Source organism: Leiobunum rupestre, chromosome 4 (assembly GCF_980474605.1).
Source record: "Leiobunum rupestre chromosome 4, qqLeiRupe1.1.hap1, whole genome shotgun sequence".
Classification (NCBI taxonomy): domain Eukaryota; kingdom Metazoa; phylum Arthropoda; class Arachnida; order Opiliones; family Sclerosomatidae; genus Leiobunum; species Leiobunum rupestre.
In genome coordinates, this window is record NC_143387.1 from 59,176,638 (window position 1) to 59,188,990 (window position 12,353).

Consider the following 12,353-nt stretch of genomic DNA (forward strand, 5'->3'; position numbering starts at 1 on the left):
AATTCCAAAATAGGCGTCGGGAGCATAATCAAAACAAGTTGGCAAGCCAAAATATACCTCTCCTCGAAAGATTTTTTAATTATCAGTGAAGCGTAACTTTATCCGTGGTTCTGCGGTAGAACTCTCACCTGTCGTTCAAGAGGGCTCGGGTTCAAATCCCAGCCGATTAAAAAATTATACTACACCCAATGACAAAAAGAGGTCGCTTTTGGAAAAACCTTTTCCCTGATTCTAAGAAACTGCGTACGCAGTGATTACCCTTTGCCCTGAAAATGCGAACGCGTTCGCAGGCCTGACAGACAGACCCACAGACAGACCCACTAGGGTACAAAGTCCCCTCGGAGAGGTAATTATTTGTAATAATATTAACTTGTTTACAACCAAACTCCTTTTTCTGTAAACAGAATGCGTACAGACTGCAAAAATCAAAATATCGTATTTGTTCTCCAATTGACGAATCTATTTCATTGTACAATTTAATTGTTTCTACACGTCCTCCAACTAAGGAATCTCTAGGGTTAATTTTAGGAATAATTTTAATTTTACTGAAAAATGCCTTCGCCTCAGCATTTTGTTTTAACAAATTTAATATCTCACATTCAAAAAATTGAATATATGTGTGGTTTGGCAAATTTTCTTCTATAAATTATTTTCGATCTAGCTCCCTTTCGCGAATTTCTTTAAATGTTTTTCCTAAAATGGGATTAAAGGTAGCACCAGAAAAATGTTTTGGGTAGCCGTGCCAGAAATCACCCATTACATCAAAAGCTATAGGGGGTTTTTACAGAAACCATCTACAAAATATGGCCCTACGGACTGTTCTCCTTCTAAACTTCTAACAGTTTGCAAAATTAAATTATTTTCCTTTTCGTACCAAGCTAGATATTTCAAAGCAATCTCACTTTGATTCTGTCTACTTGCTAAACCATTAGCTGGGATAGTGCATAGTGTATACGGTTCTAAAAACATGTCGATAAAAACATTGTTAAGTGCCCCAGAAAGAGAAATCCCCCCATAATTCGTAATATCAATTTCAATTAGGTCTTTATATAACTTGCGAAATTTCTGCATAGCTAAGCGTAATAAATTACAATCTAAAAGGCAATACGCCCTTGATTTTGATTTAATACAATATAACGGTTCAAGCTGTTTGCGTGTATACCAGGTTTTAAATTCTCGGGATTCCAATTCTTTCATTTTATTGGGTTCAAAATATTTTTCGTCCGGAATTTTTCCTGAATAGTTTAAAGTCTCTTTGGTCCAGAAGACATAGGGAAAATATCCTTTCGATTAATTCAAGGAAAACATTTTAGGAAAATACCTTAGTGGTGCATTAATATAATTTAAAGAGTCTACAAAACGAATGTCTACACCTTTAATATAGATAGTAAGAATTTTGGCTCCATCGTAAATAACCTCGGGAATTATTCGATTTATTAATTTTGAAATAATAAACATTCCGTCGAAAGACCTCAAATTATGCGCCATTACAATAACATTAGTAAATTTGGGTTTAATCGTTTTTCTTTTCCGTTTCCCATCAGTAAGTAAAATAGTTTCATGTTGAAACAAAAAATTAAGAAAGTTGTTTATACAGTGTTGGCCTTCAAAAACTATGGTTTCAACAGGGTTATTTAACACTTCACTTTGTGCCACTAACAAGATAGGTTTATGTATATCCTGTTCGACTATAGTTTCAATATCGAAATAAACATACGATCGCGGTTTCTTTTTAAAGGTCGAGTGTTTAACATAATGTTGATTAGGAGAATGTTCAATTTTACTTGCAAGCTGTTTCACATTTGTGAGGTTTTAAAGTTTCAAATTGAATACAACATTTTTCACATCTGTGAAAAAGCTTGCAAGATTCATTTTTAAGATGTAGATACTTGTAACATTCACCTTGTTTTAAATACCGATTACAAATTTTACATCGAACTAAAGGAACTTCTAAAATTTCGTGAAAATTTGGACTTAAGCACCTTTTACATTTAATATTTGGAACAGCAAAGTAGTGGTGCTTGTTTCTACGGTCGGTGGAATTCGCTAGCGAAACTGGTATAGGCGGCGCCACAGTCGCTACCCCTGCAGCTTGGTTGGTCTGCGTACTTTGTTGATCAAAACAAACGATTAATATGGCGGATTGTAGGCGCCGAGGTGGCATAAATTGCCTTTTTGTAGTAATACTGCCTTTAAAAATATTACAATTCGAGTAAATGGTGAGAAAAGAACGTTGGAGTTATCGTTTCACAATTTTCCGAAATGCAAAAATCTTTTTAATGTGTGGTTAACTAATATAAAATCAGGGAAGATGCCTAGTTAGTGGGCACAGATTTGCAGCGCCCATTTTAAAGATAGACTTTTTAAAGTTAATATTATTAAATATATATCATAATAACTGTCATTTAGATGAAGAGAATTCAAGAGACGCATGAAATGCAGTGCCATTCCAAGCAATAATTTACCATGTAGACTTATTACAAATCCAATGTAACTAAATAAAAAGAGAGGACCCTACGTTTTGTGAATCGTTTTAAAGGTGATCTGTTTTATTATATACTGCAAAATAAGGAAATGCTAATGAATTAAATTAATTTTAGGTCAAGCCGTTCGATTGTCATTATCGCTGGAAAATATTACATTGAGGCCCACAAAATTATGCGTTAAAAGGGCATATTTTTCTATTTTGTATTGGACCCCAATTTTCCTATCTTTGCCACCCTGATGGTTCGGTATGCGTTTTCGAGTTGATTAATAACATTTCGAGCTGTTGCCGCAGATCCCAATATGATTAAAAATAATACTGTAAATTCAAATGGTTTTTATTTTTAATACTTATTTGCATATGTTAACATTTTATTCACTTCTATTGTAATTTCTAATTAAGTGGTTTCTTCAATGAATTTAATTGCTTTTAACTTTGAATTAATTCTATAATACATTTGTTTTTGCCTTTTTAGTTAACATGGCTTTGAGTAGAAAATTCATAACATAAATAGTTAAGTTCATTTGTTATCTACAAATACTAATTGGCCAAAATTTAAAATAGGAACTAATTTAACATATATTGTCAGTCTCTCTTAATATCAATTAAAAATAGCCCTTGAGAGAATAGACAAAAAAATTAAAAGGCCTAGCTGAATTTTTCCATAGTAGCCTCTACAGTCGTTAGCCAGTAGATTCCTTCCGTTCCAACTTAGTTATTTTGTGCCACTGCCTCTTCAATTGATATTATCTTCGCTACAAATGGACTCTCCACAAATATTTCATCCCGACTAAAAGCTAGAAATAAATTTTTGAGACTAGCTAAGTGACCAAATAAGAGTACATAAACCTTTTTGAGCCAGCCAAATTTAACCCTCGCAACTCTAACCATTTTATTACCGTACAATACCGAAGGCACAGTTAGTTCTTTTCCTTCATTTTACCCCACTTCTAAAGTCAGAAAGTTAGGATAGCTCTCAGTATCTTTATATATAAAATAGACCAGCAATTTACTGCATGTTTACAAAAGCCTGAATTTCTAGAATAATAAGTAAAACAGGTTACATTAAAGAATTGGGGTTTAATAAAAAATATATTTACCCACTATTGCATGAACAATGGACACTTTCAATGCTGTGTTTTCCATCACCAACTTCAAATTTTAACTTTTGTTTTAAGCATCCGCACACCTTATTCTATGGATCAAGAGTAGACTACTCTCCAATATACTTCAAAATTTCAAGCATGGAGCGATTCACTAATATACCAAATAAAATTATTTAAAATACATTATACATTATACAAAATGCTGAAGCTACTAGTCTATGAAATTAGAACAATCTGGGCTTGTTCTAATGTGAAGATAATAATAAATTTCCTACATACCTTTAAAACTTTCAAACTGATCCCGTGTATGAATTCTCCAAGGCCTACTCATAGTGTTGTTAAACTCGAATATTTATACTTATATTTACGAATTCAATACCTATTGACAGTTCAAAGTTAATAAATAAATGTCGTATATACACCTTTGTTAATACAAAACATTCGAACACGCTTTAAAAAATATGCTAAAATCGTTAGTAAAATGTTTTAATTGATGTTATAAAACGCGCATTTTCGCATAACGCCATTACCCGTATCACCCAAATATAGTTCTAGGCAATGTGACTAGGTGGCGCAGCTGTAGTTTTCGGTGGCGAATAAAAACCTTTTTCACAGTCTAAGCACGAAGCTACGCCGCCCCAAATAGAATGTAGATTTTTAGCTAAATCAACGTGCGTGCCAATTTTTACAAGTAGAATTTTGTTTTCGGAGGTTGGAAAACCTTTAAAATAAATCTGAAAATTTTCTGCTGCGTTAAATATTATTATCTGATATTTAGGGGCTAAAAATGTTTGAAATTTAGCTATATCACCGAATTCTACAGCTCCTTCTGCAATTCCTACGTCCTCATGTAATTGTTTAGCGGCTTTAGTTTGTAATATACTACGAAAGGATGTTAATGCTCGATATTCTTTAAGAACCATTGTTAATGGAAGTTTTTTCTTTTTGTATTCAGCAATTTGACAAAGTTTTTGTCCGACTATAATTCCTCGGGCTACGCATAAATAATCTTTATTGTTTATATAGTAAAAGTTGGTTTTAGATTTCAAAAAAGCATCAAGATCGATAATGTCTCTGTTTTTTAACGCTAAAACATTTCTACCCATTTTTTGTGGGGATTTTAAAAGAATTATACTAAATTTAATTTCTCCCTCTAGTAAGAAATCTTTTTTCGATTGAGCAATGCGTGAAATATGGTTAAATATTCGAGAAACAGTTAACTGATCGATTTTAATAAATTTAATGTTAATTGGATGTTCTAAATTTTCCGATTGAATTGCAAATCTGAGGAAATCAAAACCTGATGCCTCTTTTTTTACGTATTCTATAATTTCGGTCAGAATCTTTTCGAATACTGTAAAAAATAAATGGGTGGGGATTTCGTTTAAATTTATCAATTCTAATTGAACATCAAGTTGTTTGCAATGCCATTTTTTTGGAATTAAATTTCTAATTTTATAAAACTTTTTATAATTAAAATTGTTCAAAGGGGAGAAGTCTAATTCACAATCCGAATCGTTATCACTGGAGTCTTACATATTCTAATTTCTTTTCTTGGTCAAAAATGTTATTCTAATTACTATTAAGAATAATTAATCAATGTTTTTAACTTATCTTCGATGGAGGAATAACGATTTTTCCTTCCGTTTGCTCAATCAGTTTTTTTAGCTTGTTTGTTGAGTTTATGATTCTAATGACATCCAGGAATACCCCCTTGTCTCCCGCTTTCTTCCTTGGAGTTTTGGTTTCATAAGAAATTCCACTTTTCTTGACTTTTACTGATTGTTCGATACCAATTTCTTCGATATTTGACCTCTTGAATAAATTCTATATCCGATTCGTCAGAATCTAAAAGCATCTCCTCTTCAAGTCTATCAAAAACTGAAACTACCTGGCTCGCGGAGATTTGACTATCGCTTGTGGAAGTCATTTTAGGCTGTTATATTTTAATAGTAAAATGTTGGCCTTTTATATCAACTGCAAAGCAATTTATTTTTTATTAATTTTTTGTTAATTTTTTTAAATCTAAAACCTCGAATATTAAAGTATTTAATACTACAAGGATAGAGCCTAGTTATAATTTATCACTATGTAAATGGTATTTAAAATTGCTTGTGAATGTCAATTTAAATATAAACATGTGTGAAAATATAAAATTATTAATTATTTTTTTGAAGGATTTTATATTTAATCACTTTTTTATCATTGAATCAAATATTTTCCGTGACAAAAAAAGAAAACGCCCTAAGATTATTAATATTTTTTTCTTTAAAAATCGATTATGGATATAAAAACTTGTTAATTACAGGGTTAGTTGATTTAAAATTCTATGGGAAGTAATATATTTCTGCCGGTATAAAATTTAAGGGAACGGATAAATTATATTTCTGCAGGGTCTATTTGATAAAAAAGTTGCTATTTGACTTGATTTTAAAACAAGTTAAAACAGGATGTATAAGATTAAATATTCCTAAATTTTTCTTATAAAAGGCTCTCTTCATTGTACAATTTTTTATAAACCATGGGTTCTCGCGTGGCTTCTCGCGAAGTTTTGGCTTTTTCTGGTAAGATTTCTCATCCGCTCGCTATAAACCCTTTTTCTCTCAAATATTTAGCTTTACGCGTAGTTAGGAATTATAACATTTTCAAAAAAAAACAATATTTCAATTAGACTGGAGAATTACTCTATGAAAACCGTCTTTCTTGAATCTCAAACATTAATAGAACCCTTTAAAAAATCATTTTTGCCTGCCCCTTTATAAAAAAACTCTTTCAAATTATCCCTCTTTGTGTTTAGTTCTGTTTTTTTCTAAAAGAATTAATAATAATACTTTTCTATTCGACGTTCATTCTAGTAATTTTACCTGTCATCACGAGGGCTTTGTGTTTGATGGTTGGATTTTTCATACACAAGCCACCATTGAGGGCTGGTTTTCTTACGAAATTTTACGTTTAATTGGAAAACATATGCGAATATATCAAAATTTAAATAAGATCCCATGGTTTCGACAGCACAAAAATCGTAGGACCCTTCAACGCGACCTTTTAATTCTCTTTCAATTGCAACAACTTTCATTTTTTCAAAAAAAAACAATTATTAATTACATCTGACTTTCGCCTAACAAGATATACTATACGTTTGGAGTTAGAGTTGATAGTTATATTTTTTATCATAGATATGTATCGTCAGGAAGTTAAAATAGTTACAAGTTTAGAGTAAGGAATACTTATTTTAAAAAATAATTACAATAATTAAGATAAATATTTTTATTTAGTCGCAAATTATCTCCTCCAAATCCAAATTTGAACGATCGTCGCCAAATTTTACAACTACGACTCAAGGTATTTACAATATTTTATTTATTTATTTAAAAAAACTAAAACTATTTTTTTTTAAATAGGACTCAAATCTTATAAAGTTTTCATTTTTGTGAATTAGAGCTTCGACATTTTTTATTTAAAAAACTTTATTTGTGTTTTTATTTGTTTATTCGTTTTATATTTTTTATTTAAAATGTTTTCTTTTTAAAAACTTTAAGTGTTTTTTAAATATGTTTTCAAAAATAACTAGCTTTATTAATTTAATTCATGCGGTGGAGGTTCTTTTTAATGCTTCATAGTCTACTTTTTCTTTTTTAACTAGCTTTATTAATTTTATGTTTGGTTTGGTGCAAAGAACTTTCTTTTCTATATCATACAGCCTTTTTTTTCATCTTTTTCTATCTGGGTTTGCTTTTAATAGTACATTTTGTACTAGATTTTATATTTTCTTTTATTACTATTATTATTATAATTAAAACTTCTTGAAATTTTTTTGTTTAAAACTTATGTAAACGAAGTTCCTCTGGCATACGATCTATTACCTGTTTCAAACGACCCATTGACCATTTATTATTCTTATCTTTTTTGGTTTTTTCATTTCTTTTATATGCTACTTTCTATACTAATATTGTGTTTAAACTAGAATGCTTGGTTTTCTTATATATGGTGATTTTAGTAATTGTTAATTAGATTAACTGAAATTTTATAAGTACTAGATCGTTTAAAAATTTAATATAATTGTTTTTTATTAAATTTTTTAAAAACTTGTTTAAGAAGGATATGGATAATTAGTTAACCTTAATTGTATTACAGAATTAATAATTATTCCCAAAGGGAATATTGTTAAATTTTAAAATCTAGGTCGAGCTTAGGCTATAAAATCTCAATGTAAAGAATTTTTACTAGGAGAAATCTAAAAAACCATGATGACTGGAGATTTCTATCTAAAACCTGTAGTTTCTTTGCCGCAATCGTTAAAATTTTTCTCTCTTCGAGTAGTAAGAACGTATAATCTTTTTAAAAAACAAAATATTTGTACAGAATTCGAAGAACGTTGTTTAAAAACTGTATTTCTAGAATCTAAAATCGTAATCGAGCCACATGGCTCAATTGAGTTTAAATACCCCTTTTTTAAATATTCATTTAAATTACACCCCTTATTTTTTATCGCGCCCTATGGCTCGCGAATTGAACAATTGCAAAGATTTTGTTCTTTTTCTGTGCACGTTAAAGCTTTCAAATGTAATAGACCAGGAATTGTGTACAATAATTTATTATTCCATTGTAGGGTAATGTTATTCGGTTGGTTTAGCTACGAAATTCTTCAATTATCTAGCAAATATATGCAGATATTTTGTAATACTAGTCAAATTTCGTGGTGGAATCACAAGAATTTAAAACAGTTTCAGTATGAACTCCACGTATTAGACCAAATCCAATATGTTGGCACTGTCCAACATAAAGTTAGGTCTGTTTTAATCAATTCAGACATTCTCGAACTGTATACTTCAGAGGCAATTAACACCAAAAATAGTGTTTTTGTTCGTGCAATGGTAGAGCAGCAAGAAAAAATTAAAGAATTCTTGTGGTAAATATTTTTTAGATATATTCGTTTTAATAGATTAATTTATTTATATTTATAAATTCTAGCCCGAATTTCAAACCAGAAACGTTGTTTTGTACCGAAGAGGAAAAATATCTTCTACGAATTGATGTAATTATAATTATTTAAATTATACACTTATAATATTTTAACATTTGTGTTTTTTTATATTTTTTAGCCTTTAAATTATTTATTTACTTTTCTTTCATTCTTTATTATTTGTTAATTTAATTTGTTAGATTATAATTTAGTTTTATTTGTAGTGTTTACCTTTGCTGATTTAGTATTTAAAAATTATATTGTTTGAAATATAATGGTTATTAAACAATATAATAATTAATTGTTTTGATTACTTTTACTAAACAACTTTAACATTGTTTTAAAAATAATAAAACTATTAAAAAATTTGCCTAAAAATAAAAAAACTTATTTATATTAATATATATATATTTTAGGGTGTTTAAAATATTTTGGGTGGGGCCAAAAGTTGTCAAGGCTATAAAGCGAAGGTCGCGAATATGTTTCCCTATCTCGCAATTAACTAATTAGCATTTTAAATGGCTAAAAAACGAAAAAAAATGACACCAAAAGTAAATGAACGTAAGTAATCGAGGGTCAAACATGACCGTCGATATCTCGGTCCGAGCTTGTCCGATCGTGTCCAAACTTGTTGGGGTGATAGACCGAGGCTTAGGGGTTGTGGTCGGGGGTCAAGCGTTGAGGTCAAAGGTCATCTTCAAGGTCAAATTTGAGATTGAAAACAAAAATATTTTGTTGACTTTTTCCAAGGTCAAAAACTGGTTTTTGGAAAAAAAATTTACGCCATTTTGGCGGCCATCTTGGAAAAATCGGTTCAAATATGATCCTCCTCTACTCACTTCTAGATTTTTCCCCACAAACAACCACACGCCAATAGCAGCTGCCAGCTTACCTAGTACTCCAGTATCTATCCACTACCTAGTAGTAGCTGCCGTTTGACCTTGCTTCCCAAAATATAACATTCGTCAAGGGGGGGTCGAAGTATGTGAATGTTAAGAGGGGGTCGAGAAGGGGTGGAAAATTAGTACGGTCGAAGGTATGCCCAAGGGGGGTATGGACCTACAACCCCCCCCCTTGTCTACGCCACTGTCACTACCCTCACTGCTCTAAATGCTGTAGAGTTCCACCTAGTCTAGATATTATGGAATCAACCCTCACAAAACGGTTTCTTTAACTCTATAATGTATACATCTACTTCATAGTTATCTTGTGCTCATACAATTCATTCCTATTTACAAACGTCAAAATAACTTGCAAGTTTAAATTTCGTTTGCTTCTTCACTCGTGACCTTCGGTTTCGTCGCGCAGAAAAGGACGCTAGGTTTTTTGTTTAATAACTTACGTTGTTAGTGCAGCACTCTGGTGGTATAAATTTGATGAAAATACCAAATAATTTGATATATTTGGATTTAAATCGACAAAATCAAATTATTTTTTTTAAATAGAATAATCGGTTTTTCAAAGTTCACTATTTGGTATTCTAGAATTTTAAAAACTAGAATTCGATTTGTCGGTGCGAATAGTTTAACCTAAAAATGACCAAATTATTTGGTCAAATCGAATAATGACGAATACTTTTTACAGCCCTACCTGTTGTGAGTGAGGGATCCCTTTAAGCAATATTGACTTGATATACATAATTAATTGTAATTATTTTTAAAACAATATTAATTATTAAATATAAAAATAAAACACTATTAAGAATTAAATATATAAATAAAATACTATTAATTATTAAATATATAATTAAAACACTAATAATTATTAAATATAAAATAAAACACCATTAATAATTAAATATATAAATAAAACACTAATAATTATGATATTTATAAATAAAACACTTAATTATTAAATATACGAAGGAAGAAGAAACGAAGACTGAAACTGTTCCTTTTTCGAAAAACGTTCTTGGGGATAAAAATAGAGGCAGATGTATATCTATTGAAATCAGTGACAAAGAACTTTTACATTTCTTAAATTCCGCTGTCAAGTGATCAGTGCTAGAAGTATCAAGAACACCATTGTAAAGGAATCCCATCTGCCAACAGGTTTTAGCCTCAGTGTGGCTCAATTGTAAGCTTAGCTTTTTTCTAGGAACCTTGAGTGTGGCTGACTCCCACGTGCCCAGTCAAAGATTCAAATTCTTGTAAAAAAAGGAAGAGGGACGATTTGTTGTCTGACCTAGGAGGATGAAAGCTGGTACGTAGTTTTCATCTTCCTAGGTCTGACATCCAGTGACGTTTCTTTCGGGGAATAAGTCGATGTCTTTCCCCTTTTCTCTCCTTCGCGAGTTTTATATGCACCAACCTAATTGTAAGCGTAGCTTTTTTCTAGGAACCTTGGGACACCGTGAGATAGTGAGAACCATGGACAAAATAAAGAAATAGACCCACGATTCTACGGGTGGTTAATACGGAGGCACCGCCAAGCAGACAACCGGTAGTTGTTCCGTATTCCTGTGATACTATGTTTAAGCGACGCCTGTCGATTAGGTGATAAAATAAAAAATCATGGAAATTAAAAGTAATAAAGTTATTTTAAAGAAAAAAGGTTTCAATATTTTTAAACGTATATTATCTTTTTAATGAAAGACTTTTCTTAAAAAAGAGAGCGGTGATATATAATTTAATTTAATTTTATAATCTTAACGATATACTGACGTAGCAGCAGAAGACGTAGTCACAGATTTATCGGAGAATAAACGGAAATAATAAAGAAATAATACATCCATCGCAGATTTAATCGTTGAGATCGAGCCTAGTGAAAACGTTTTTGACATGTCTCGTTCCGTTATATTGAGACACTTTTGGCGAGCTAAGCGACAGAAATTTACATCACTCGCGATTGGGTAGTTTGAATTTCCACCATTGTGATTGGTTGAAAGGTGTCGCAGATTTAGTCGTGACATTTCGAGACTAGTCAAAAACGTTTTAAAGCGACAGATTTCCGAACTAGTGCCGAATTCTTGACCTGACTCGACAACTGTTGTATTGATGCACTTTTGGCGAGCTAAGCAACAGAAATTTAGGCCAATAAAGGCTATGTATAAATTTTGATAAACCAATAGAATGGCGTTTTTCAATAATTATGTTAATAATATTTCTGTCCAATTACCGTTAAAACCTCTAGTCCAATCACGATGCGTGAAGAAATTGTCTAATTGAAACGAAAAGCACTAGTCTAAATGAAGTTTTGACATGTCTAACATAGATTTTGACATCTATAAATTGTGTCGAGTCAAGTAAAAACGTGACTCCTCCCCAGCTACGCCCAAATGAAGCAGCCAATTTCTAATGGTTGAATTAATAATGAGCTTAAATCGTCATGGTTTTATTGGTGGAAACGTTGCAACTTCGATGGGATTCGATGAATTAAAAGCCAATGAATGGTGAAGGAAAAGCACTAGTCAAAAACTTTTGACATGTCCAAAAGTGTTGCTTGAGACACTTTTGGTGGTCCATACACGTCCCCTCCAGTGCTACAAGTGTCGTCACTACGGTCATATCGCGTCGCAATGCCGCACTCAGGTGACCAACGAAATCTGTGCTACGTGTTGGCAAGGATCATGTCCTTGATCCGGACGGTAGGTGCACGGCCATCGAATACTGTGTCAACTGCAAAGGGTCGCACAGCTCGAAGTCGGCGGCTTGTCCCACGCAAATAGAGAAAATAAAGGTTCTAGAGGTTCGTCGCACAAAGTATGTTACTTTCCGGGAGGCAAGTGCGATGGTCCAGCAGGGGACATATGCTCAAGCTGCCACCCGCCACAGGAGTCAAACCCCTCGCCGTCTTCCCA

General features: G+C 31.8%; 1 protein-coding gene and 1 long non-coding RNA gene across 5 annotated transcripts in view; one reads left to right on the forward strand and one right to left on the reverse strand.

Moving 5' to 3' along the window:
- Positions 1-12,353, forward strand: part of LOC149948516 (serine/threonine-protein kinase Nek8-like) — a 260,812-nt gene that overhangs the window by 14,589 nt on the left and 233,870 nt on the right. The gene's annotated exons all lie outside the window — the stretch shown is intronic.
- LOC149948517 (uncharacterized) lies at positions 3,110-4,180 on the reverse strand. Of its 2 annotated transcripts, none has more exons than XR_016480523.1 (3): positions 3,586-4,180; positions 3,385-3,523; positions 3,110-3,282 (listed from the first exon to the last, which is right to left on the reverse strand). It is a non-coding gene; the product is annotated as an uncharacterized LOC149948517 (long non-coding RNA). The 2 variants fall into 2 exon arrangements; XR_016480522.1 differs by having other exon boundaries at positions 3,374-3,523.